Source organism: Papaver somniferum, chromosome 10 (genome assembly GCF_003573695.1).
Source record: "Papaver somniferum cultivar HN1 chromosome 10, ASM357369v1, whole genome shotgun sequence".
Taxonomy (NCBI): Eukaryota; Viridiplantae; Streptophyta; class Magnoliopsida; order Ranunculales; family Papaveraceae; genus Papaver; species Papaver somniferum.
The window spans coordinates 112,531,045-112,555,264 of NC_039367.1; the positions used below are offsets into that span (position 1 = coordinate 112,531,045).

The following is a 24,220-nucleotide window of genomic DNA, read 5'->3' on the forward strand; positions in this document are numbered from 1 at the left end:
CGTCCACATGCTTGATCTCTTTGGTGCTTCAACGTTACATGAAAACTTCGTCTTTTCCAAGTACTCCCATGATTCCATAGATGTTCAATTCAGCATCATAGTTGTTGAAGTTCCGTAGCCATAATAATGACAAAACAAAAGCTCTCGATCATTGTTATACAGTGTCATATACTATTATTACACAACAACAAAGTTCTTATATCACAACTTCGACAACAATACTATGGTGATATGTATCACTTCCCCTTAGTCAATACTTTCGTCTCAACATGAAAACCACTCCCCCTTACATAATGACCCGTAAAGCACGTAAATCATATGTATTTGTAGTGTGAACTACACATTAATTCTCCCCCTTTTTTTGTCAATAAAATTAGCAAAGGTACGAAAACGGGATCCTAATGAAATTTCCACGAAGACACTTCGTGACCAAAGAAAAGTACATATCAACTTGTTTAGATGCAATCATAAAGCCGAGGTTAAATGCATTCATCAAGGAGTTTATAAAGATACAAGATAACCCCTAAATTATTCCACAGCCACACTCCCCACAAAGATATGGAAATTAAGCGAAAGTTCAAAAGAACTCTCCCCCATTTGATATCATTCCCAAGAGAACAACAAGAGCGACCTTACCTTTACAAGAAAAGAAGGATTTATTGGACACTAAAAACCATAAGGAATGATTTTCTATATCGAAAAAACTCAATTAAACTAACCACAAGAGAACCCATGATTAATTTAATAAGAATACAAAACCAAAATAACCACAAACGAATCTATGATTAATCTAGTTGGAAATGCTCGACATAAGAGAACTTACCGAGCTACGACTAAGTTCACCATAAAAGAAATGATTAACTTAATCGTCTTATGCTCAACACAAGAAAAACTTATGGAGCATTGCAGTATACACATAAGATATGGATCAGGGAATGATCAATACTACGACATATACAAGGATTCATTTTATTTTCATCATTATTTGCACAATGACATTCAATAGACATAATCCTTGTAAACAAAAGATTTTAACCTATCTTCCATCATTAATTGACATAATAGGCTTAACTTTTGTTTGTACAAAGTTCATCGATCTTGTATCAATACTTGCATATCGACATATAAAAGAGATAACTTTTGACATCATATGGTACAGTAATAGTTCACGGACGCAAACACACATATCCCATAACATATTGCAATATATAAAACCCTAAAGATTAATACTACAATCATCATCTTCCAAATCAATTTTTAGAATTTAAATAAATAAACCTAAAAAATAAAGATGAAAACAAAACGATGGGCATAGCTATGTGTACTCACAATAATGGTTATTCCAAACTCTAGTTATTCTTCCTAAGACATAAGCGATAAATTCTCATAAGAATACTTTCTAGACAAAAATAATCTAATCACCAATATAAAGAAGCACATGAGGCTACTCATCATCTTCATCTTTGGAGATTACGAAGGAGGAACGAACTTTGTCCATGTCTTCTTTAATATCGGGAAACTTGGTAGCAATCAAAAGTAATTGTTCTTGAACACAACTTACTTTGGTATTCAATTTACAAACACATTTTTAAATTTGGCGAAGAAGCTTCGTAGAAGAATCACTCGAGCCATTAGTTGTGTCACACCTTTGCCTCTTACAAGCATATTCCTTCATTTGATTGAAAGTACAAGGCCGAACAAGCTTGGGGGGTTCCAATGCAGTTCCTTATGGGTTCAATGGAGAAGTTGCGACAAATTCGCTCAATCAAGCATGGATAGCCTATCTTCTTGTAAACGGAAGTCATGTCTAACATTTGAAAATAATGAAACCACAAATGTCAAGACCTTTGGTTTCCATCACAAGGTAATAGAACAATTCCGCAAACTCACGACTCCAACGAGAGTTCTCAACCGTGGAAGGACAAAGGTTAGAAATACCCAATTTTCCAAAATACCTTAAAGGAAAATCTAGTTGATTAATAGGAAATTTTCCTCCATTCCACACAACACTCTTTCCACACAGCTCTTTTGAAATAGTTTCTTGTGAAGGTCGTTCATCACTTGGTCTAGGAAGGCGAAAATTTCCCAAAGGAATTCCGGTAATTTTCGAAATCAATTCTCTATTAACTAGAATCCTCACTCTATTAACCATGGTCTTAAATTCCATGTCCTCATGGACAACATCATAAATGTTGGTATAGAAGATCCTAGTAAGAATGTCAAAACCTTCACCAAGACCATCAAAGATGTTTCCAAGCTTGAATTTTTCAAAACAAGTTAAATCATCCTTATGCCCACTTGTCAAATCCAATTTCTTTTCTAAAATAAACCCAGAAGTAGAAATCTTTTCAAATACTTTGCTACATGATTCATCCACAAATCTAATCCTTATAGAATTCTTATCAACATGAAGATCAATTGATGAGGATGAAGATCCTAGGTTGTATGAAAAACCTTTTGAACCCTTAACATTCTTCATGATTCTAGAAGGAAATAAGGGAGTGGGCAAGAGATTACTTACTTGACTTATTATCTTGAAGAATCTCTTCAAAATTGTTCTTCAACAAGCTTTAATGGAGAGAAAACATGAACCTAGAATAGTTCACGTACGCGGACTATTTGGGGAGGAAGAAGAGTACGCGTACTCCAAACTTCTTTTATACCCACTCATGGGCTTGGACCCGTACACGAACCGCGACCCACTAAAGGTAAGTAGGTTTTTCGAAGGTACATACATTATTAAGGAAAGTACCTACTGAAAAGCTTAAAAAATGAATTAAATCAAAATCAACCCGTTACTTGCCCCATCTCAAGTCATGTACAAATGGTGTAGCTAAACCTCAAATTAGGTGTTTGGAAACTGCAGAGAATTTCTCATGCGAGTTTTTCGGTTGATATTTGTAGCCAGAATCAGAAGTATACTGATAATACTTATAATTACTTGGGCTCCTTTTCTTATGACCAGGAATTGACCTTTTCTGATAAATGGTTCCTTTGCCAATTACATATGAACTCTTTTTGACTCCACCTGAATTGGTGTTGGGAACAGTTTGTGCATAATCAAAAGATTTGACAGGCACATAACTTTTATCAGAGAAGTTCAAATTTTCCAGGGAATTTAGCTTTTCTAAGAATTTCAAAACATTTTCAAACGCCCTAAACAAATCCTTGTCAATTGATCCTTTATGGTAGTATTCATCAAAGAGATTAAGAGTAATTATTGTGAGAGTCCATACCTTTGAGCGTTGACTATGCTTTCTTTGAAAATTCTTTTTAATTTTTTCCTTAGATTGTTTTCTTACATCTAGATTTTCCGACATACTAGATGGATTGTGATTATTATGAGGTACTGTAGTCTAATGAATAATCTTTGAACAATCTTTAAGGAGCTCTGGTATGCGTTACAGATTCTATGGGCAAGTCTCCCAAAACGATTTCCCATAGGGATAGACTTTTGAGGATCGAGCAAACACAAACTTATAAGGTTTTAAGGTGTTTGCCTGCTCTGATACCAATTGAAAAAGCGGGGGTATAACAACCACACCCAATATTTTGATTAGCAATATGTACGGACTAACTCCAAATATACATTCTAGAGAATCAACTAGAGAGTCAAACTCAATCTAGAGACAAGTATATTGAGGAGTTAATATCTCTCTCTTGATTTGATTTTACTCAAGCAAATTGAAATCTGCGAGTCTTTATCAAATATAAGGATAATAAACTTGGATGGTGCCAAAGACCAATTTCCAAGGATCAATCAATTTCCAATCAACAACCAAAGGTTGGATTTCACAATTGATCAGTACAAACGCACAACCTGTGATATTTCAATTATATAACAAAATATAATGTGGAATAGAAATAACACAAACACTAGAAATTTTGTTAACGAGGAAACTGCAAATGAAAAAAAACCCCGGGACCTAGTCCAAATTAAACACCACACTGTATTAAGCCACTACAGACACTAGCCTACTACAAACTAACTTCGGTCTGGACTGTAGTTGAACCCTAATCAATCTCACAATGATTCAAGGTACAGTTGCGCTCCTTACGTCTATGATCCCAGCAGAATACTACGCACTTGATTCCCTTAGCTGATCTCACCCACAACCAAGAGTTGCTACGACCCAAAGTCGAAGACTTTAGCAAACAAATCTGGATCACACAGAAAAGTCTACGAGGATAGATAAATCTATCTCCCACAGATAAACCTAAAAGTTTTGTTCTGTATTTTGATAGAAATCAAAGTGAACAAGAACTAATTGATAAACCGGTCTTATATTCCCGAAGAACATCCTAGTATTATCAATCACCTCACAATAATCTAAATCGTATGGTAGCTAAACTAGATATTGCGGAATCACAAACGATGAGACGAAGATGTTTGTGATTTCTTTTTATCTTGCCATATGGGAGATATAATCTCAAGTCAATTATTCAATTGAACTCGTACGATAGAAAATGGCAAGATCAGATCGCTCAACTACAAGAAAAAGTTTCATCTGGCTTCACAATCCCAATGAAGTCTTTCAGTCGTTAATCGACAGGGTCTCGAGAAGAATCCTACGATTAAAGGAGAATCGAGTCTAGCAAACCAACTATTATCACACATGAGGTGTGGGGATTAGTTTTGCACAGTTGCTAGACGTCTCCTTATATAGTTTTCAAATCAGGGTTTGGAATCTAGGTTACCTTGGTAACAACGCATTCAATAATCACCGTTAGATGAAAAACCTTATTTATCCAAGCTAATATCTTTCAACCGTTAGATCGAAACTTAGCTTGTCACACACAAATGAAATGTATTCATTTAGGTTTGAGTAACCGTACCTAAACGTGTACATTGGTTGGTTCACAAATGGTTGGCCAATGGTTAGCCATCAAGTATTGTCTTATTCAATGTTTGTTCAATTACTCTTTTACCCGCAAATGCAATGTAGGCATTAGGCTCGGCAATAATGATATCTCCCAACATACCAGAACTTGTAGTCACCCCACCGGTTGTAGGATATGTAAGGATTGATACATAGAATAACTTTTTATTTGATTGATAATTATATGAAGCGGAAGATATTTTAGACATTTGCATCAAGCTCAAACTTCCTTCTTGCATGCGTGCTCCTTCCGAAGCACAAACTATAATAATAGGTAGAGCTTTACGAGTCGCATGCTCGATCAAACGGGTAATTTTATCGCCTACTACGGATCCCATACTGCCCCCCATAAACTGAAAATCCATAACCCCAATAGCTATGGGAATACCATTTAGTTGACCTATGCCTGTTTGAATAGCCTCGGTTAACCCTGTTTTTCTTTGATAAGAATCAATACGATCTTTATAAGGTTCCTCTTCTGATGAAATTCAATGGGATCCATAGAAACCATGTCTTCATTCATAGGATCCCAAGTGCCCGGATCAACCGAAAGCTCGATTCTATCTGAACTGCTCATTTTCAAATGATATCCGCATTGTTCACAAACATTGAGTTTTGACTTAAAAAATTTCTTATAATTTAACCCATAACAACTCTCGCATTTAACCCACAAATGTTTGTACTTTTTATTTATATCGAGATCATTATATCTTCTTCTCATATTGAAATCACTTATATTTGTGCTAATTCGTATACTGGAACTCTCGTTGTCACTACTATTTACACTTTCATTACAAATGTAACTATACATGTAACTGTCGCGGTAATTGTAACTATCGCCTGAAATGTAATTATCAATACTGATTTCAGAACGAAGATAACTATCAATGCAATTAAAAATGTGATTATTCCAACTATATTGAGTATCATACATATAACGATCATAGTAGTGATTGTCGCTTTGAGAACCATTATTCAGATAACTATAAAAGGAACTTTCTAGTTGATTCATAAAAGAGCGATTGTTGTCAATCTCGAAAATAAAATTTTCGATATTAAAATATATCGAATAACTGTTACCATTACGATCCCTAACTAAAAAGATGTCATCAGAGATCAAACTCCGAATGTCCCTGACATCGAAAAAAGTATCCATATTATTAGCACTGGAATTATCACTATCGTCCCCACTATCAATATTTTTATCCCTATCATATATAACGGGATCTTCACTTCCACTGGTATTTTCAATAGGACCAAGACTATCTGTTGATTTACTTAGCCAAGACTTATGTTTTAATTCCTCGTTAAAAAAAATCGAATTGAACCACCTTTTTTCCATAGAGCTTGTCTGCCCCCCTATTTGAATGTAAATACAATAGATGAATAGTCATTCGATGAATAATCATTTGCATATATCCTCTCGGAATAAGCATATAGATCCAATAGAATAATTGACTAATGACGGATGAGTCTTGAAAAAAGGATTCTTTTTTTTGTGGGAATCTGGATATCACTTCACTATCAATCTATATGATGGAACCCTTTCTTCAATTAGAATAGAAAGCGAGGGTTATCCCGTGCCGTGTACAAATTCTAATCGAAAAGATTTGTTCTCTCATAGAAAGAATTCTTTTTTTGGAGAATAATAAGTTTTTATTGCAATGCGGAAGGAAAAAGACAATATACGGGACGGGGATAAAGCGTTGTGACCATTGGCTCGATTCGACCATAGTCCGGATTAAGGGGTATAGAAAATATTCTACTAATCCCATCTCAAGGATCCATAAGATTAATTATGGATACGACAACAGAAGGATTTGAATTGTTGAGTCTTAGATCTTGTATTTAAGATTTTGTATACCGAAATCCAGTATGTATATATGCCTGGAAAATGAAATAGGAACCTTATTCGTTATTCGGCTCAATCCTTTTTTAGTAAAAGATTGGGCCGAGTTTAATTGCAATTCAATTGAAGGAACGAATGATAATTACTGGATTACAAAGTATCCATTGCTTCAAATTCGAATTTGATTTCCTTCGATACTTCACAAGAAACTGCTAGCTCAGGGCTCCATTTGCAAGCTTCACGGATAATGTCATTACCTTGACGAGCAAGATCACGTCCCTTATTACACGCTTGTACACACTCTTCTAGGGATACTCGATTTGCTACAACACCCAATGCATTACCCCAAGGGTGTCCTAAAGTTCCTCCACCGAACTGTAGTACAGAGTCATCTCCAAAGATTTCGGTCATAGCAGGCATATGCCAAACGTGAATACCACCTGAAGCCACAGGCAGAACACCCGGTAGAGATACCCAATCTTGGGTGAAATAAATACCACGACTTCGGTCTTTTTCAATATAATCGTCACGTAGTAAATCAACAAAGCCCAAGGTTATTTCCCTTTCCTTTTCCAGTTTACCTACTACGGTACCAGAGTGAATATGATCTCCACCAGACATATGTAATGCTTTCGCTAGTATACGAAAGTGGATACCATGATTCTTCTGTCTATCAATAACTGCATGCATTGCGCGGTGGATGTGAAGAAGTAAGCCATTATCTCGGCAATAATGAGCCAAGATAGTATTTGCAGTGAATCCACCCGTTAAGTAGTCATGCATTACAACAGGAACTCCCAATTCTCTGGCAAATACAACCCTTTTCATCATTTCTTCGCATGTACCTGCAGTAGCATTCAAGTAATGTCCTTTGATTTCACCTGTTTCGGCCTGTGATTTATAAATTGCTTCGGCACAAAATAAGAAACGGTCTCTCCAACACATAAAGAGTTGTGAGTTCACGTTTTCATCATCCTTGGTAAAATCAAGTCCACCACGTAGACATTCATAAACCGCCCTACCGTAGTTCTTAGCAGATAACCCCAATTTTGGTTTAATAGTACATCCCAATAGGGGACGACCATACTTATTCAATTCATCTCTTTCAACTTGGATACCGTGAGGTGGTCCTTGGAAAGTTTTAACATAAGCAACAGGAATTCGCAGATCCTCAAGACTTAGAGCAGGAAGCGCTTTGAACCGAAATACATTACCCACGATGGAAGTAAACATGTTAGTAACAGAACCTTCTTCAAAAATGTCTAAAGGATAAGCTACATAACAAATATATTGATTGTCTTCTCCAGCAACGGGCTCGATGTCGTAGCATCTTCCTTTGTAACGATCAAGTCTGGTAAGTCCATTGGTCCACACAGTTGTCCATGTACCAATAGAAGATTCGGCATCTATTGCGGCCCCTGCTTCCTCAGGTGTAACTCCAGGTTGAGGAGTAACTCGGAATGCTGCCAAGATATCAGTATACTTGGTTTCATAGTCAGGAGTATAATAAGTCAATTTGTAATCTTTATCACCATCTTTGAATCCAACACCTGATTTAGTCTCTGTTTGTGGTGACATAAGTCCCTCCCTACAACGCATGAATTAAGAATTCTCACAACGACAAGGTCTACTCGACATGAATTAGCCGTTAATGAAACCTTTAACAGGAATTTTTCATAAAACTCGCAACAAATTTTATCAACTAATCAGAATGGTTGGTTGTTAGACCACGGTATTTGATTCGCCAAATACATCAACATCATTATTGTATACTCCTTCATATGTATGGCGCAACCCAATCCCTGTTTTCAAGTTTCGAATCCCGTACTTTTTTTAATCTAAATTTATCAAAAAAAGGAAATTCACTCTTGACAGTGCTATACGTTGTATATGTAAATCCTAGATGTAAAACTATCCGGAATTCGTCCCTAAAAAGGTAGAGAAAAGGCGGAAAAATATATGTTGAAATAAGAAATAATGGCCAATGTGAAAAAAAAAGAATCATAAATAGAGTTCAGGTTCGAATTCCATAGAAAATATGGGTGGGATTGTCCATAATGCTAGAGATCTGAAATGCTCCCTCATGGTTTTTATCCATCCACCTCATTTTTTAGGTTGCGAAACTTGAAAATTCACTCATTGAATGAGTAAACAATCGAATTGGAGTCGTTTGAATGGTACCAACGAAATCAGGTACTAACTCCTATTTATTATTGTATTGAATTAACCGATCAACCTGCTTGCTGCCGGACATTTTTTCTTCGGTTTACAAAATGCAAAGAATTTTTACATATTTCACTTTATCATTATTATGAAAACAAATCCTCCCTCTTCGGGTCTCGGGGTTTCCGCACTTGAAGAAAAAAACCTGGGGCGTGTCGCTAAAATCATTGGTATGGTACTAGATGTATCCTTTCCCCCGGGTAAGATGCCTAATATTTACAACGCTTTGGTAGTTAAGGGCCGAAATATTGACGGCGAGCTAATTAATGTCACTTGTGAGGTACAACAATTATTAGGAAATAATCGAGTGAGAGCTGTAGTTATGAGTGCTACAGATGGTCTGAAGAGAGGAATGGAGGTTATTGACACGGGAGCTGCTCTAAGTGTTCCGGTTGGTAGGGCTACTCTCGGACGAATTTTCAACGTTCTTGGAGAGCATGTTGATAATTTAGGTCCTGTAGATACTCGCATAACATCTCCTATTCATATATCCGCGCCTGCCTTTATACAAAGTAGTTGATATTTTAGCTCCTTATCGATGTGGGGGGAAAATAGGACTATTCGGGGGAGCTGGAGTGGGTAAAACAGTCCACTCAGACAGCAGATTTAGATCATTTTTCTCAATAGCAAGGGACTATTTCGTATACAGCAGATTTATTTTGTACATTACCTTTTATTAAATGTTTTCTAAGAAATAGGATAGGTCCCTCACGGACAGGAAAAGATTGCAGTCAGTTTGAATGATAGAGTGACATTGCTTCTTCGGTCCGAACCAACAAATCCCTTAGATATGATGCAAAATGGATCTTTTTTTTTTGTTGATCAGAGATTTCTGTATGAAAAAAACGAGTCGGAGTTTGAAGAAGGAACCCTCGACCCGCAACAAATAGAGGAGGATTTATTCAATCACATAGTTTTGGCTCCTAGAATATGGCGCCCTTTTGGCAATCTATTTGATTGTACCGAAAGGTCCAATGAATTGGGATTTCCCTATTGGGCCAGGTTATTTCGGGGCAAGCGTATCATTTATCATAAAGAGGATGAGCTTCAAGAGAATGATTCGGAGTTCTTGCAGAGTGGAACCATGCAGTACCATACACGAGATAGATCCTCCAAAGAACAAGGTTTTTTTTCGAATAAGCCAATACATTTGGGACCCTGCAGATCCATTCTTTTTCCTATTCAAATATCATCCCTTTGTCTCTGTGTTTTCACGTCGAGAATTCTTTGCAGATCAAGAGATGTCAAAGGGGCTTCTTACTTCCCAAACAAAGCCTCCTACATATATATATATAAACGCTGGTTCATCAAGAATACGCAAGAAAAGCACTTCGAATTGTTGATTCATCGCCAGAGATGGCTTAGAACCAATAGTTTATTCTCTAATGAATCTTTACGTTCTAATACTCCATCCGAGAGTTATCAGTATTTATCAAATTTGTTCCTATCTAATGGAACGTTATTGGATCAAATGACAAAGAAATTGTTGAGAAAGAAGTGGCTTTTCCCGAATGAAGTGAAACATTTGATTCATGTAAGAGGAAAAAGATTTCCCATTCCTTAGTCGGAAAGATATGTGGCCATGAAAGAGGGATTAAGTGGAACAGAATTGACCGGGTGGTAGAGTCGTGGAAAGACTTGTTTCTTCCATATTTTTGACCTTAGCTACATGGAACAATATGCTATTGCTGAAAGATAGAAGAATTGAAATCTCAGATAAAAACACTATGTATGAATGGTATGAACTGCCTAAACAAGAATTGTTGAACGGCGAACAACCAGAGCCTATTACTCACTACATCAAAAAAATTTCATTAATTAAACATGTAAATCCATTGGAAAATAAAAAATACGCATGTCCGATGAAATGGTTCTTGCTATCTGCTCCAATAATGAATCATTTCATTGGTTTAACTGAATAACTAACTAAAATAGATAGACCTTTCTCTTTATCTCAAGTCGATGGATCTTCTCAATTGAAAAATCTTTTATATGGCTAATACACATTCCAGTTGACCGAGCCTAATTCTAATTGTTTTGTTCCGAAGCAAAGATATCCACGGGGCCAGTTCGTCCTATTCAGATATTCACACGACCAAGAGGTACTGGATTTTCTTGCCCTGAAAGGGGAAGGAAGGCTGGAATGCCAAAAGACGTCTATTATCGAATTCACCCGACCTGATAGTACCCATTTTGGGAACGTCCAGTGCCAAAATAACTGAATGGGTAAGTCGCCAATCCATATAACGGACTATGTAATGTACTTTATCAGCTGGGTTACGGGCGGGCATTTTCTCAGAGGTTTCTATTGTATCAATTTACCCATGTGTGATTCCTGTTGAAGCACATACTCGGGGGGTGGTGCAGGGCGGACGATTTCAAAGTGGACTCCTCATTCATTTGATATAGAAGATCTCCAAAATTTAGTGATCCACTGCCGAACTTATTCCAATTCCAACAGCTCGGACTCGGATCGTAGGGATCGCCGGACTACTTCGTATCAATAGATACTCGGTCTATCAATATCGATTCGATCCGAGATCTCTTATTGAATTTCTCATTGAATGAGCATTCTCAATATTATGCCTTGAAGAGGATTCGAACCTCCACGCTCTTCAACACGAGATTTTGAGTCTCGCGTGTCTACCATTTCACCATCAAGGCATCTTGAAAGTGAATCGTATTCCATGAATATGATATCTATCTAGTGTGATGTATGGGAATATATGACAAGGGTGGAGTGTTGGAGTATTTCTATCGATCGGTCATGTCATATAGGCCCGAGTCGAACATCCAATTGCTTCGATTTGAATTATCCGGAGGATACCTTAGATATATCAAAAAGATGTACAATCAAACCTACTTCTCGATTCAATAGAAGCCCAAAGAAGTCAATATGGTACCCAAATAACGAGAAATATGTAAAAAGCAGGTTCGATTACACCTATTCCTAATCCTAAATGGAATGTAACGACGCAGGGATCCATATGTAAACATAGTATCTATTTACATACGCTCAAATGCCCCCTTCTCATAATGAGAATGTACATAACCCTATTCCGGTCTGGCCCGGTATGGAATGAACTTATAATCATGGAATCAACTCCATCATCAGATTATAAGTTCATAACCCCAGCCCATTCCCATTTTAGGCGGAAGAGGTCTACTAATTATTTGATTCCAGTTAGTAAGAGGGATCTTGAACTAAGAAATAGACCCTAGAAGCTAAAAAAGGGTATCCTGATCAATTGCAAAAATTGGGTTCATTGATATTCCTGGTATAGTAGATCTTCTATAATTTCGCACGCGAGGGGTTATTTCGTGGAAGCAACATAAAATAATAGTTTAGCAGAAATTTTTCCAAGGGCTAAATCAAATATTCATTTACCCAAACTTTTCTGGTTCACCCCAACATTACCCACTTGCCCGACTGTTGCTGAGCAGTTTTTGGATATCAAACGGACCTCCCCAGACGGTAATTTTAGTGTGGACGATTTACCCTCTTTTGCAATCAGTTTCGCTACAGCACCTGCTGCTCTAGCTAATTGTCCACCCTTTCCAAGTGTGATTTCTATGTTATGTATGGCCGTGCTTAAGGGCATATCAGTTGAAGTAGATTCTTCTTTTTGATCAACCAAAAACCCTTCCCAAACTGTACAAGCTTCTTCCAAAGCATACGACTTTCTGGATGTATATAATGATATTTAGACATATGGATCTTATATGAATCATATGATGAAGTACCACATGAGTGGATATATAGGAATCCAAATCTGCCGAATCACTCATGTTATGATCTTCTACATCCTAGGTCTCCCCGTTCCATCATCTGGCTTATGTTCTTCATGTAGCATCAGACCGAATGACTCTATGAAATTACGTCGATACTTCCACATATTACGGGTAACGTAGGAGACATCTCTATTTTTCCCCGGGGGTAGAATTACCACTGCTTAGCTTTCAATTCGCCTCTGACCATCAAATGAAATATGAATAACCCGTCCTCCTCTGTTTGAAACAAGGGGCGCTTCCGGTTCTGTTGGTGCTTCAAATAATTTTGTCTTCTCCATATTACCATATCTCTAGAGTCAATAATTTTATATGAGGAACTACTAAACTCAATCACTTGCTGCCGTTACTCTTCAGTTTTCTGTTGAGGTCTATCCCGTAGAGGTACTCAAATTGGATCAGTGATTGATTTCTAAGTTTCGTCGTAAACCTAATTGGTTACTTCCAATTACGTAAATCAATGGTTCAAACCGCACTCAAAGGTAGGGCATTTCCCACTGAGATATGAACTTTTGTACCAGAAACAATGGTATCTCCAATTATAGCCCCTCTGGGATGTAAAATATATCTCTTCTCACCATCCATAGTGTAAATGTATGCATTTCGGTTGGGGTCGTATTCTATGGTTATGATTCTACCAGATATGTCTTTTTTCATTTCGTCGAAAATCTATTTTACGGTATAGACGCTTATGACCTCCCCCTCTATGCCTTGCGGTAATGACTATTCATAGCTATTACCAGACTGTCCCATAGGTCCCATTCTTCTACCCTTTCCCGGGAGTCGATGACTATTCATAGCTATTACCTTGACACCAAAGAAGAGTTCGACCCAATGCTTTATTTCCGTCCTAGTTGATCCTGATTCGACATTAGAAGTATATTGATTGTTCCCCAATAATCGAATACTTTTGTCTATAAATACTGCATATTTGATTCCATCCATAAATCCATTTTCTTCCCTATGAGTTCCAGTATTGATAAGAATTCTAGTTATTATTGTTCATATGTTATGGTATGAATATACCGTACCAATTCGTTATGTATGGATGATGCGATTCCATTGATACATAACCAATTCCAATAGACTTATTGAACGTTACCATTGGAGTGCATCCAACAGGAATTGAACCTACGAATTTGCCAATTATGAGTTGGGCGCTTTAACCATTCAGCCATGGATGCTTAACAGGGATCATCGTACATCGTGAATAACCAAATTCTAATTGAAATGAAATATTTAGGAGGAATCAATGAAACGACATCAATTCAAATCCTGGATCTTCGAATTGAGAGAGATATTGAGAGAGATCAAGAATTCTCACTATTTCTTAGATTCATGGACCAAACTCGATTCAGTGGGATCTTTCACTCACATTTTTTTCCATCAAGAACGTTTTATGAAACTTTTTGACCCCCAAATTTAGAGTATCCTCCTTTCACGCGATCCACAGGGTTCAACAAGCAATCGATATTTCACGATCAAAGGTGTAGTACTGCTTGTAGTAGCGGTCCTTATATATCGTATTAACAATCGAAATATGGTCGAAAGAAAAAATATCTATTTGATGGGGCTTCTTCATATACCTATGAATTCTATTGGACCCAGAAATGATACATCGGAAGAATCTTTCTGGTCTTCCAATATTAATAGGTTGATTGTTTCGCTCCTCTATTTTCCAAAAGGGAAAAAGATCTCTGAGAGTTGTTTCATGGATCCGAAAGAGAGTACTTGGGTTCTCCCAATAACGAAAAAGTGTGTAATGCCTGACTCTTACTGGGGTTCGCGGTGGTGGAGGAACCGGATCGGAAAAAGGTGGAATTCTAGTTGTAAGATATCTAAGGAAACCGTAGCTGGAATTGAGATCTCATTTAAAGAGAAAGATATCAAATATCTGGAGTTTCTTGTTGTATCCTATACAGATGATTCGATCTGCAAGGACCATGATTGGGAATTGTTTGATCGTATTTCTATGAGAAAGAAGCGAAACATAATCAACTTGAATTCGGGACAACTATTCGAAATCTTAGTGAAACACTAGATTTGTTATCTCATGTCTGCTTTTCGTGAAAAAAGACCAATTGAAGTGGAGGGTTTCTTCAAACAACAAGGAGCTGAGTCAACTATTCAATCAAATGAGATTGAACATGTTTCCCATCTCTTCTCGAGAAACAAGTGGGGTATTTCTTTGTAAAATTGTGCTCAATTTCATATGTGGCAATTCCGCCAAGATATCTTCATTAGTTGGGGAAAGAATCTGCACGAGTCGGATTTTTTGAGGAACGTATCGAGAGAGAGTTGGATTTGGTTAGACAATGTGTGGTTGGTAAGAAGGGATCGGTTTTTTTAGCAAAGTAAGGAATGTATCGTCAAATATTCAATATGATTCCACAAGATCTATTTTCGTTCAAGTAACGAATTCTAGCCAATTGAAAGGATCTTCTGATCAATCCAGAGACCCTTTTGATTCGATTAGTAATGAGTATTCGGAATATCACACATTGACCAATCAAAGAGAGATTCAACAACAAAAAGAAAGATCGATTCTTTGGGATCCTTCCTTTCTTCAAACGGAACGAACAGAGAGAAAATCAGACTGATTCCAGAAATGCCTTTCTGGATATTCCTCAATGTCCCGGCTATTCACGGAGCGTGAGAAGCAGATGAATAATCATCTGCTTCCGGAAGAAATTGAATCAATTCTTGGGAATTATACAAAATCAATTCGTTCCTTTTTCTATGACAGATGGTCAGAACTTCTGGGTTCGAATCCTACTGAGAGGTCCACTAGAGATCATAAATTGTTGAAGAAAGAACAAGATGTTTCTTTTGTCCCTTCCAGACAATCGGAAAATAAAGAAATGGTTGATATATTCAAGATAATTACGTATTTACAAAATACCGTCTCAATTCATCCTATTTCATCAGATCCGGGATGTGATATGGTTCCGAAGGATGAACCGGATACGGACAGTTCCAATAAAATTTCATTCTTGAACCAAAATCCATTTTTTTATTTATTTCATCTATTCCATGACCGAAACAGAGGGGGGTACACGTTACACCGCGATTTTGAATCAGAAGAGAGATTTCAAGAAATGGCAGATCTATTCACTCTATCAATAACCGAGCCAGATCTGGTGTATCATAAGGGATTTTACTTTTCTATTGATTCTTATGGGTTGGATAAAAAAAAATTATTGAATGAGGTATTCAACTCCAGGGATGAATCGACAAAGAAATCTTTCTTGGTTCTATCTCCTATTTTTGATGAAGAGAATGAATCTTTTTATCGAAGGATCAGAAAAAAATCGGTCCGGATCTCCTGCGGGAATGACTTGGAAGATCCAAAACCAAAAAGAGTGGTATTTTCTAGCAACAACATAATGGAGGCATTCAATCAATAATGATTGATCCGAAATCTGATTAAAATCCAATATATCACCTACGGGTACATAAGAAATGTATCGAATTGATTCTTTTATGGAATTCAAAGGGATCAAATAGGAAATGATACGCTGAATCATAGAAATATAATAAAATATACGATCAACCAACATTTATCAAATTTGAAAAAGAGTCAGAAGAAATGGTTCGATCCTCTTATTTCTCGAAACGAGAGATCCATGAATCGGGATCCTAATGCATATAGATACAAATGGTCCAACGGGAGCAAGAATTTCCAGGAACATTTGGAACATTTCGTTTCTGAGCAGAGGAGCCATTTTCAAGTAGTGTTCGGTCGATTACGTATTAATCAATATTCGATTGATTGGTCCGAGGTTATCGACAAACAAGATTTGTCCAAGTCACTTCTCTTTTTGTCCAAGTCACTTCTATTTTTGTCCAAGTCACTTATCTTTTTGTCTAAGTCACTTCCTTTTTTCTTTGTGAGTATCGGGAATATCCCCATTCATAGGTCTGAGATCCATATCTATGAAGGCCGAATGATCAACTCTGCAATCAGTTGTTAGAATCAATAGGTGTTCAAATCGTTCATTTGAATAAATTGAAACCCTTCTTATTGGATAATCGTGATACTTCCCAAAAATTGAAATTCTTGATCAATGGAGGAACAATATCACCGTTTTTATTCAATAAGATACCAAAGTGGATGATTGACTCATTTCATACTAGAAATAATTGCAGGAAAGACTTTGATAACACCGATTCCTATTTCTCAATGATATCCCACGATCGAGACAATTGGCTGAATCCCGTGAAACCATTTCATAAGTTCATTGATCTCTTCTTTTTATAAAGCAAATCGACTTCGATTCTTGAATAATCCACATCACTTCTGGTTCGATTGCAACAAAAGATTCCCTTTTTATGTGGAAAAGGCCCGTATCAATAATTATGATCTTACGTATGGACAATTCCTTAATATCTTGTTCATTCGCAACAACATTTTTTCTTTGTGTGTCAGTCCAAAAAAACATGTTTTTTCTTTGTGCGTCGGTCAATCGAGTCACGGGTGTCTAACATATTCATACCTAACGGTTTTCCACAAAGTGGTGACGAAAGGTATAACTTGTACAAATCTTTCCATTTTTCAATTCGATTCGATACATTCGTTCGTAGAGCTATTTACTCGATCCCAGACATTTCTGGAATACCTCTAACAGAGGGACAAACAGTCAATTTTGAAAGGCAACCTCTTTCAGATATGAATCTCTCTGATTCAGAAGGGAATAACTTGCATCAGTATCTCAATTTCAATTCAAACATGGGTTTGATTCAGACTCCATGTTCTGATAAATATTTACCATCCGAAAAGAGGAAAAAACGGAGTCTTTGTCTAAAGAAATGCGTTGAGGGATGGCATATGTATAGAACCCTTCAACGAGATAGTGCTTTTTCAAATCTCTCAAAATGGAATTTGTTACAAACATATATGCCATGGTGTAGGGTGCAAATATCTAAATTTCACCCTTTTAGATACTTTTTCAGACCTATTGCCGGTACTAAGTAGCAGTCAAAAATTTGTATCCGTTTTTCATGATATTATGCATAGATCAGATACATCATGGCCAATTCCTCAGAAAAAATTGTGGGCGATTCTTCCACAATGGAATCCGATAAGTGAGAGTTCGAGTAAGTGTTTACATAATCTTCTTCTGTCCGAAGAAATGATTCATCGAAATAATGAGTCACATGTTCCATTGATATGGATACATCTGAGATCACCAAATGCTCGGGAGTTCCTCTATTCAATCCTTTTGCTTCTTCTTGTTGCTGGATATCTCGTTCGTACACATCTTCTCTTTGTTTCCCGTGCCTCTAGTGAGTTACAGACAGAGTTCGAAAAGATCAAATCTTTGATGATTCCATCATACATGATTGAGTTGCGAAAACTTCTGGATAGGTATCCTACATATGAACTGAACTCTTTCTGGTTAAAGAATCTCTTTCTAGTTGCTCTGGAACAATTAGGAGATTCTCTAGAAGAAATACGGGGTTCTGCTTCTGGTGGCAATATGCTATTGGGTGGTGGTCCCACTTATGTGGTCAAATCAATACGTTCTAAGAAGAAATATTTGAATATCAATCTCATCGATATCATAAGTATCGTACCAAATCCTATCAATCGAATCACTTTTTCGAGAAATACGAGATATCTAAGTCGTACAAGTAAAGAGTCTATTTATTGATAAGAAAAAGAAAAAACATGAACGTTGATTGGATTGATGATAAAATAGATTCCTGGGTCGCGAACAGTGATTTGATTGATGATGAAGAAAGAAAATTCTTGGTTCAGTTCTCCACCTTAACGACAAAAAAAAAAGGATTGATCAAATTCTATTGAGTCTGACTCATAGTGATCATTTATCAAAGAATGACTCTGGTTATCAAATGGCTGAACAACCGGGATCAACTTACTTACGATACTTAGTTGACATTCATAAAAAAAATCTAATGAATTATGAGTTCAATAGATCATGTTTAGCAGAAATACGGATAATCCTTTCTCATTATCAGACAATCACTTATTCACAAACCTCGTGTGGGGCTAATAGTTTTCATTTCTCATCTCATGGAAAATCCTTTTCTCTCCGCTTAGCCCTATCCCCATCTAGGGGTATTTTAGTGATAGGTTCTATAGGAACTGGACGATCCTATTTGGTCAAATACCTAGCGACAAACTCTTATGTTCCTTTCATTACGGTATTTCTGAACAAGTTCCTGGATGACAAGCCTAAAGGTTATCTTATTGATGATATTGATGGTAGTGACAATATCGAGATTGATGCTAGTGACGATATCGATGATGACCTTAATACAGAGCTGCTAACTATGACGAATGCGCTAAATATGTATATGACGCCGAAAAAAGACCGATTTGATATCACCCTTCAATCCGAATTAGCAAAAGCAATGTCTCCTTGCATAATATGGATTCCAAACATTCATGATATGTATGTGAATGAGTCGAATTACTTATCCCTCGGTCTATTAGTGAACTATTTCTCCAGGGATTGTGAAAGATGCTCCACTAGAAATATCCTTGTTATTGCTTGGACTCATATTCCCCAAAAAGTGGATCCCGCTCTAATAGCTCCGAATAAATTAAATACATGCATTAAGATACGAGGCTTCTTATTCCACAACAACGAAAGCACTTTTTCACTCTTTCATGTACTAGGGGATTTCACTTGGAAAATAAATGTTTCATACTACCATGGGCTCCAATGCACGAGATCTTGTAGCACTTACCAATGAGGCCCTATCCATTAGTATTACACAGAAGAAATCCATTCTAGACACTAATACAATTAAATCCGCTCTTCATAGACAAACTTGGGATTTGCGATCCCAGGTAAGATCGGTTCAGGATCATGGGATCCTTTTCTATCAGATAGGAAGGGTTGTGGCACAAAATATACTTCTAAATAATTGCCCCATAGATCCTATATCTATCTATATGAAGAAGAAATCATGTAAGGAAGGGGATTCTTTTTTGTACAAATGGTACTTCGAGCTTGGAACGAGCATGAAGAAATTAACGATACTTCTTTATCTTTTGAGTTGTTCTGCCGGATCGGTCGCTCAAGATATTTGGTCTCTACCCGGACCCGATGAAAAAAATTGGATCACTTCTTATGGATTCGTTGAGAATGATTCTGATCTAGTTCATGGCCTATTAGAAGCAGAAGGCGCTCTGGTGGGATCCTCACGGACAGAAAAAGATTGCAGTCAGTTTGATAATGATCGAGTGACATTGCTTCTTCGATCCGAACCAAGAAATCCCTTAGATATGATGCAAAATGGATCTTGTTCTTTTGTTGATCAGAGATTTCTATATGAAAAAAACGAGTCGGAGTTTGAAGAAGGAGCCCTCGACCCGCAACATATAGAGGAGGATTTATTCAATCACATAGTTTGGGCTCCTAAAATATGGCGCCCTTGTGGAAATCTATTTGATTGTATCGAAAGTTCCAATGAATTGGGATTTCCTTATTGGGCCAGGTTATTTCGGGGCAAGCGTATCATTTATCATAAAGAGGATGAGCTTCAAGAGAATGATTCAGAGTTCTTGCAGAGTGGAACCATGCAGTACCAGACACGAGATAGATCCTCCAAAGAACAAGGTTTTTTTCGAATAAGCCAATACATTTGGGACCCTGCAGATCCATTCTTTTTCCTATTCAAAAATCAGCCCTTTGTCTCTGTGTTTTCACGTCGAGAATTCTTTGCAGATCAAGAGATGTCAAAGGGGCTTCTTACTTCCCAAACAAAGCCTCCTACATCTATATATAAACGCTGGTTCATCAAGAATACGCAAAAAAAGCACTTCGAATTGTTGATTCATCGCCAGAGATGGCTTAGAACCAATAGTTTATTCTCTAATGGATCTTTCCGTTCTAATACTCCATCCGAGAGTTATCAGTATTTATCAAATTTGTTCCTATCTAATGGAACGCTATTGGATCAAATGACAAAGAAATTGTTGAGAATGAGGTGGCTTTTCCCGGATGAAATGAAACATTTGATTCATGTAACAGGAGAAAGATTTCACATTCCTTAGCCGGAAAGATATGTGGCCATGAAAAAGGGATTAAGTGGAAAAGAATTGACCGGATGGTAGAGTCGTGGAAAGACTTGTTTCTTCCATATTTTTGACCTTAGCTACATGGAACAATATGCTACTGCTGAAATATAGAAGAATTGAAATCTTAGATCAAAACACTATATATGAATGGTATGAACTTCCTAAACAAGAATTGTTGAACGGAGAACAACCAGAGCCTATTACTCACTACATCAAAAAATTTCCATTAATTAAACATGTAAATCCATTGGAAAATAAAAAATACGCATGTCCGATGAAATGGTTCTTGCTATCTTCTCCAATAATGAATCATTTCATTCGTTTAACTGAATAACTAACTAAAATAGATAGACCTTTCTCTTCGTCTCAAGTCGATGGATCTTCTGAAAGATCTTTTATATGGCTAATATACATTCCAGTTGACCGAGCCTAATTCTAATTGTTTTGTTCCGAAGCAAAGATATCCACGGGGCCGGTTCGTCCTATTCAGATATTCACACGACCAAGAGGTACTGGATTTTCTTTCCCTGAAAGGGGAAGGAAAGATGGAATGCCAGCAGACATCTATTGTCGAATTCACCCTACCTGATAGTACCCATTTTGGGAACGTCCAGTGCCAAAATAACTGAATGGGCAAGTCGTCAATCCCTAAAACGGATTATGTAATGTACTTTATCTGCTGGGTTATGGGCGGGCATTTTCTCAGAGGTTTCTATTGTATCAATTTACCTTGTGTGATTCCTGTTGAAGCATATACTCGGGGGGTGGTGCAGGGCGGACGATTTCAAAGTGGAATCCTCATTCATTAGATAGAGAAGATCTCCAAAATTTGGTGATCCACTGCCGAACTTATTCCAATTCCAACAGCTCGGACTCGGATCGTAGGGATCGCCGGACTACTTCGTATCAACAGATACTCGGTCTATCAATATCGATTCGATCCGAGATCTCTTATTGAATTTCTCATTGAATGAGCATTCTCAATATTATGCCTTGAAGAGGACTCGAACCTCCACGCTCTTTAGCACGAGATTTTGAGTCTCGCGTGTATACCATTTCACCATCAAGGCATCTTGAAAGTGAATCGTATTCCATGAATATGATATCTATCTAGTGTGATGTATGGGAATATATGACAAGGGTGGAGTGTTGGAGTATTTTTATCGATCATTCATGTCATATAGGCCCGAGTCGGACATCCAATTGCTTCAATTTGAATTATCCGGATGATACCTTAGATATATCAAAAAGATGTACAATCAAATCTACTTCTCGATTCAATAGAAGCCCAAAGAAGTCAATATGGTACCCAAATAACGAGAAATATGTAAAAAACAGGTCTGATTACACCTATTCCTAATCCTAAATGGAATATAACGACGCAGGGATCCATATGTAAACATAGTATCTATTTACATACGCTCGAATGCCCCTTCTCATAATGAGAATGTACATAACCCTATTCCGGTCTGGTCCGGTATGGAATGAACTTATAATCATAGAATCAACTCCATCATCAGATTATAAGTTCATAACCCCAGCCCATTCCCATTTTGGGCAGAAGAGGTCTACTAACTCTATGATTCCAGTTAGTAAGAGGGATCTTGAACTAAAAAATAGACCCTAGAAGCTAAAAAAGGGTATCCTGAGCAATTGCAATAATTGGGTTCATTGATATTCCTGGTATAGTAGATGCTATCACACATACAATCATACTCAATTTGATGGAATTTTTTGATCTTAAAGGACATCTTCTATAATTTCGCACGTGAGGAGGTTATTTCTTGGTTTCGTCCAGTCATTAATAACTTGATTATTTTTAGATAATAGTAGATAGAAACAACGCTCGTAAGAAGTCCTATTGAAACCAAGAAATATAGGCCTGCCTGCCATCCACACCAGAATAGATGGAGTTTTCCGAAAAAACCTGCTAGTGGAGGAATACCTCCTAGGGATAAGAGACATAGGGCTAAAGAGAGGGCCAAAAAAGGATCTTTCGTGTATAATCCTGCATAATCTCGAATGTTATCAGTTCTGGTACGTAGATCAAATGATAGAGTGCAAGCAAAAGTTCCTAGATTCATGGAGATATAGAACATCATATAAGTTATCATGCTTGCATATCCATCATTTGAGTCTCCAATAATTATTCCAATAATTACATATCCGATTGGACCTATGGATGAAATTTTCTTTTCCAATTTTCTTTCACGCCTAGGGTTTGATTTCTCACGTTTTGATCATCTAAATCAGCTACGGTTGGTTTATGATGATTGAATCATCAATCCCTACAACATCAGGGATTAAAAATCCTAATGGTAGTCATGTTTCTTTTGCTGATATTCTCAAAGGAAAGAAAACCCTAATTCCAACATCTGTTGATCTTTCCAAGATACCTAATCCAACTCTTAAAGAAGGTGAACCTGCGTTAGAAATCCCTTTGGATTTGTTTCAAGAGGGTTGCATCATATTTCAACATAGTTTTATTGCTATATTAGACTTCACGGGTTTGAAGTTTTCTGAAGTTAAGACACAACTTTTAGATCAATGGAAACTTGAATGGATTAAATTTCTTCCAATGGCTAAAGGTTTCTTCATAGTTATGCTTTCATGTGCTGAAGATAAAGAGAAGATTCGCAATGGTCCAGCTGCAACTGTTAACAATCACTTGTTGAAGTTAATTGAATGGTACCCAGGTTTTAACCCAAACAAACAGCGTTCTTCACATGCTGCTGTTTGGTTTATGTTTCCAGATTTACCGGTTGAACTTTGGACTGAAAAGTATTTGCTTTCAATTGGTAAGATTCTAGGTAATCCAATTGTGGTGGATGAAAAAACTTTACAGCTTGATTATGGTTTTTATGCTTCAGTTTTAATTGATATTGATTTTGCTAAGCATATTCCAGAGAGAATTCATATAACTTCAGGTGGAAAAGAGTTTTGGCAATATATTGATATTCAAAAATATCCAAAGTTCTGTTCAAAGTGTAATATTATTGGTCATGTGGATGCTGAATGCAAGAAGAAGTCGACTAAAATTGATGGGAACAAAGAGAAACAACAACAAGTAGTCGTGGGAGAGAAGCTTTTTAAGGGTAGTTATGATCCTAATGCTGGTAAGAGATGGCAAATCAAATCTAAAGTTGTTTTACCAGAAGTTAGTGTGGGCGTGGATGGTAATACTACACAAATAAACGAGATTTTGAGAAGAACAAGGCTGCAATAGCCCATGCAGCTCATGCAAATCAGGAAACTATACTTTGTGCTTCAGATTCAAGTACTATTGGAATTACTAATGATAACAGAATTGAGGCTACAGTTCAATCTAGCAATGAACAGTTGGAGAACGAGCTTGCTATTTCTTCAAATGAATTATGTGAGGCTCAATTCAAGTTAATCAAGTGTAAAAGCGCAATTGCAGCTAAG

The 24,220-nt window shown here is 37.0% G+C and overlaps 3 non-coding genes across 3 annotated transcripts; all 3 read right to left on the reverse strand.

Annotated features, from left to right (window-relative positions):
• Positions 1–11,535: 11,535 nt before the first annotated feature.
• On the reverse strand, positions 11,536–11,616 carry TRNAL-CAA. Its single transcript has one exon. It is a non-coding gene; the product is annotated as a tRNA-Leu (tRNA).
• A 2,235-nt stretch (positions 11,617–13,851) lies between these two features.
• On the reverse strand, positions 13,852–13,925 carry TRNAM-CAU. Its single transcript has one exon. It is a non-coding gene; the product is annotated as a tRNA-Met (tRNA).
• Positions 13,926–21,783: 7,858 nt separating this feature from the next.
• Positions 21,784–21,864, reverse strand: TRNAL-CAA. The gene has a single exon. It is a non-coding gene; the product is annotated as a tRNA-Leu (tRNA).
• Positions 21,865–24,220: the final 2,356 nt, after the last annotated feature.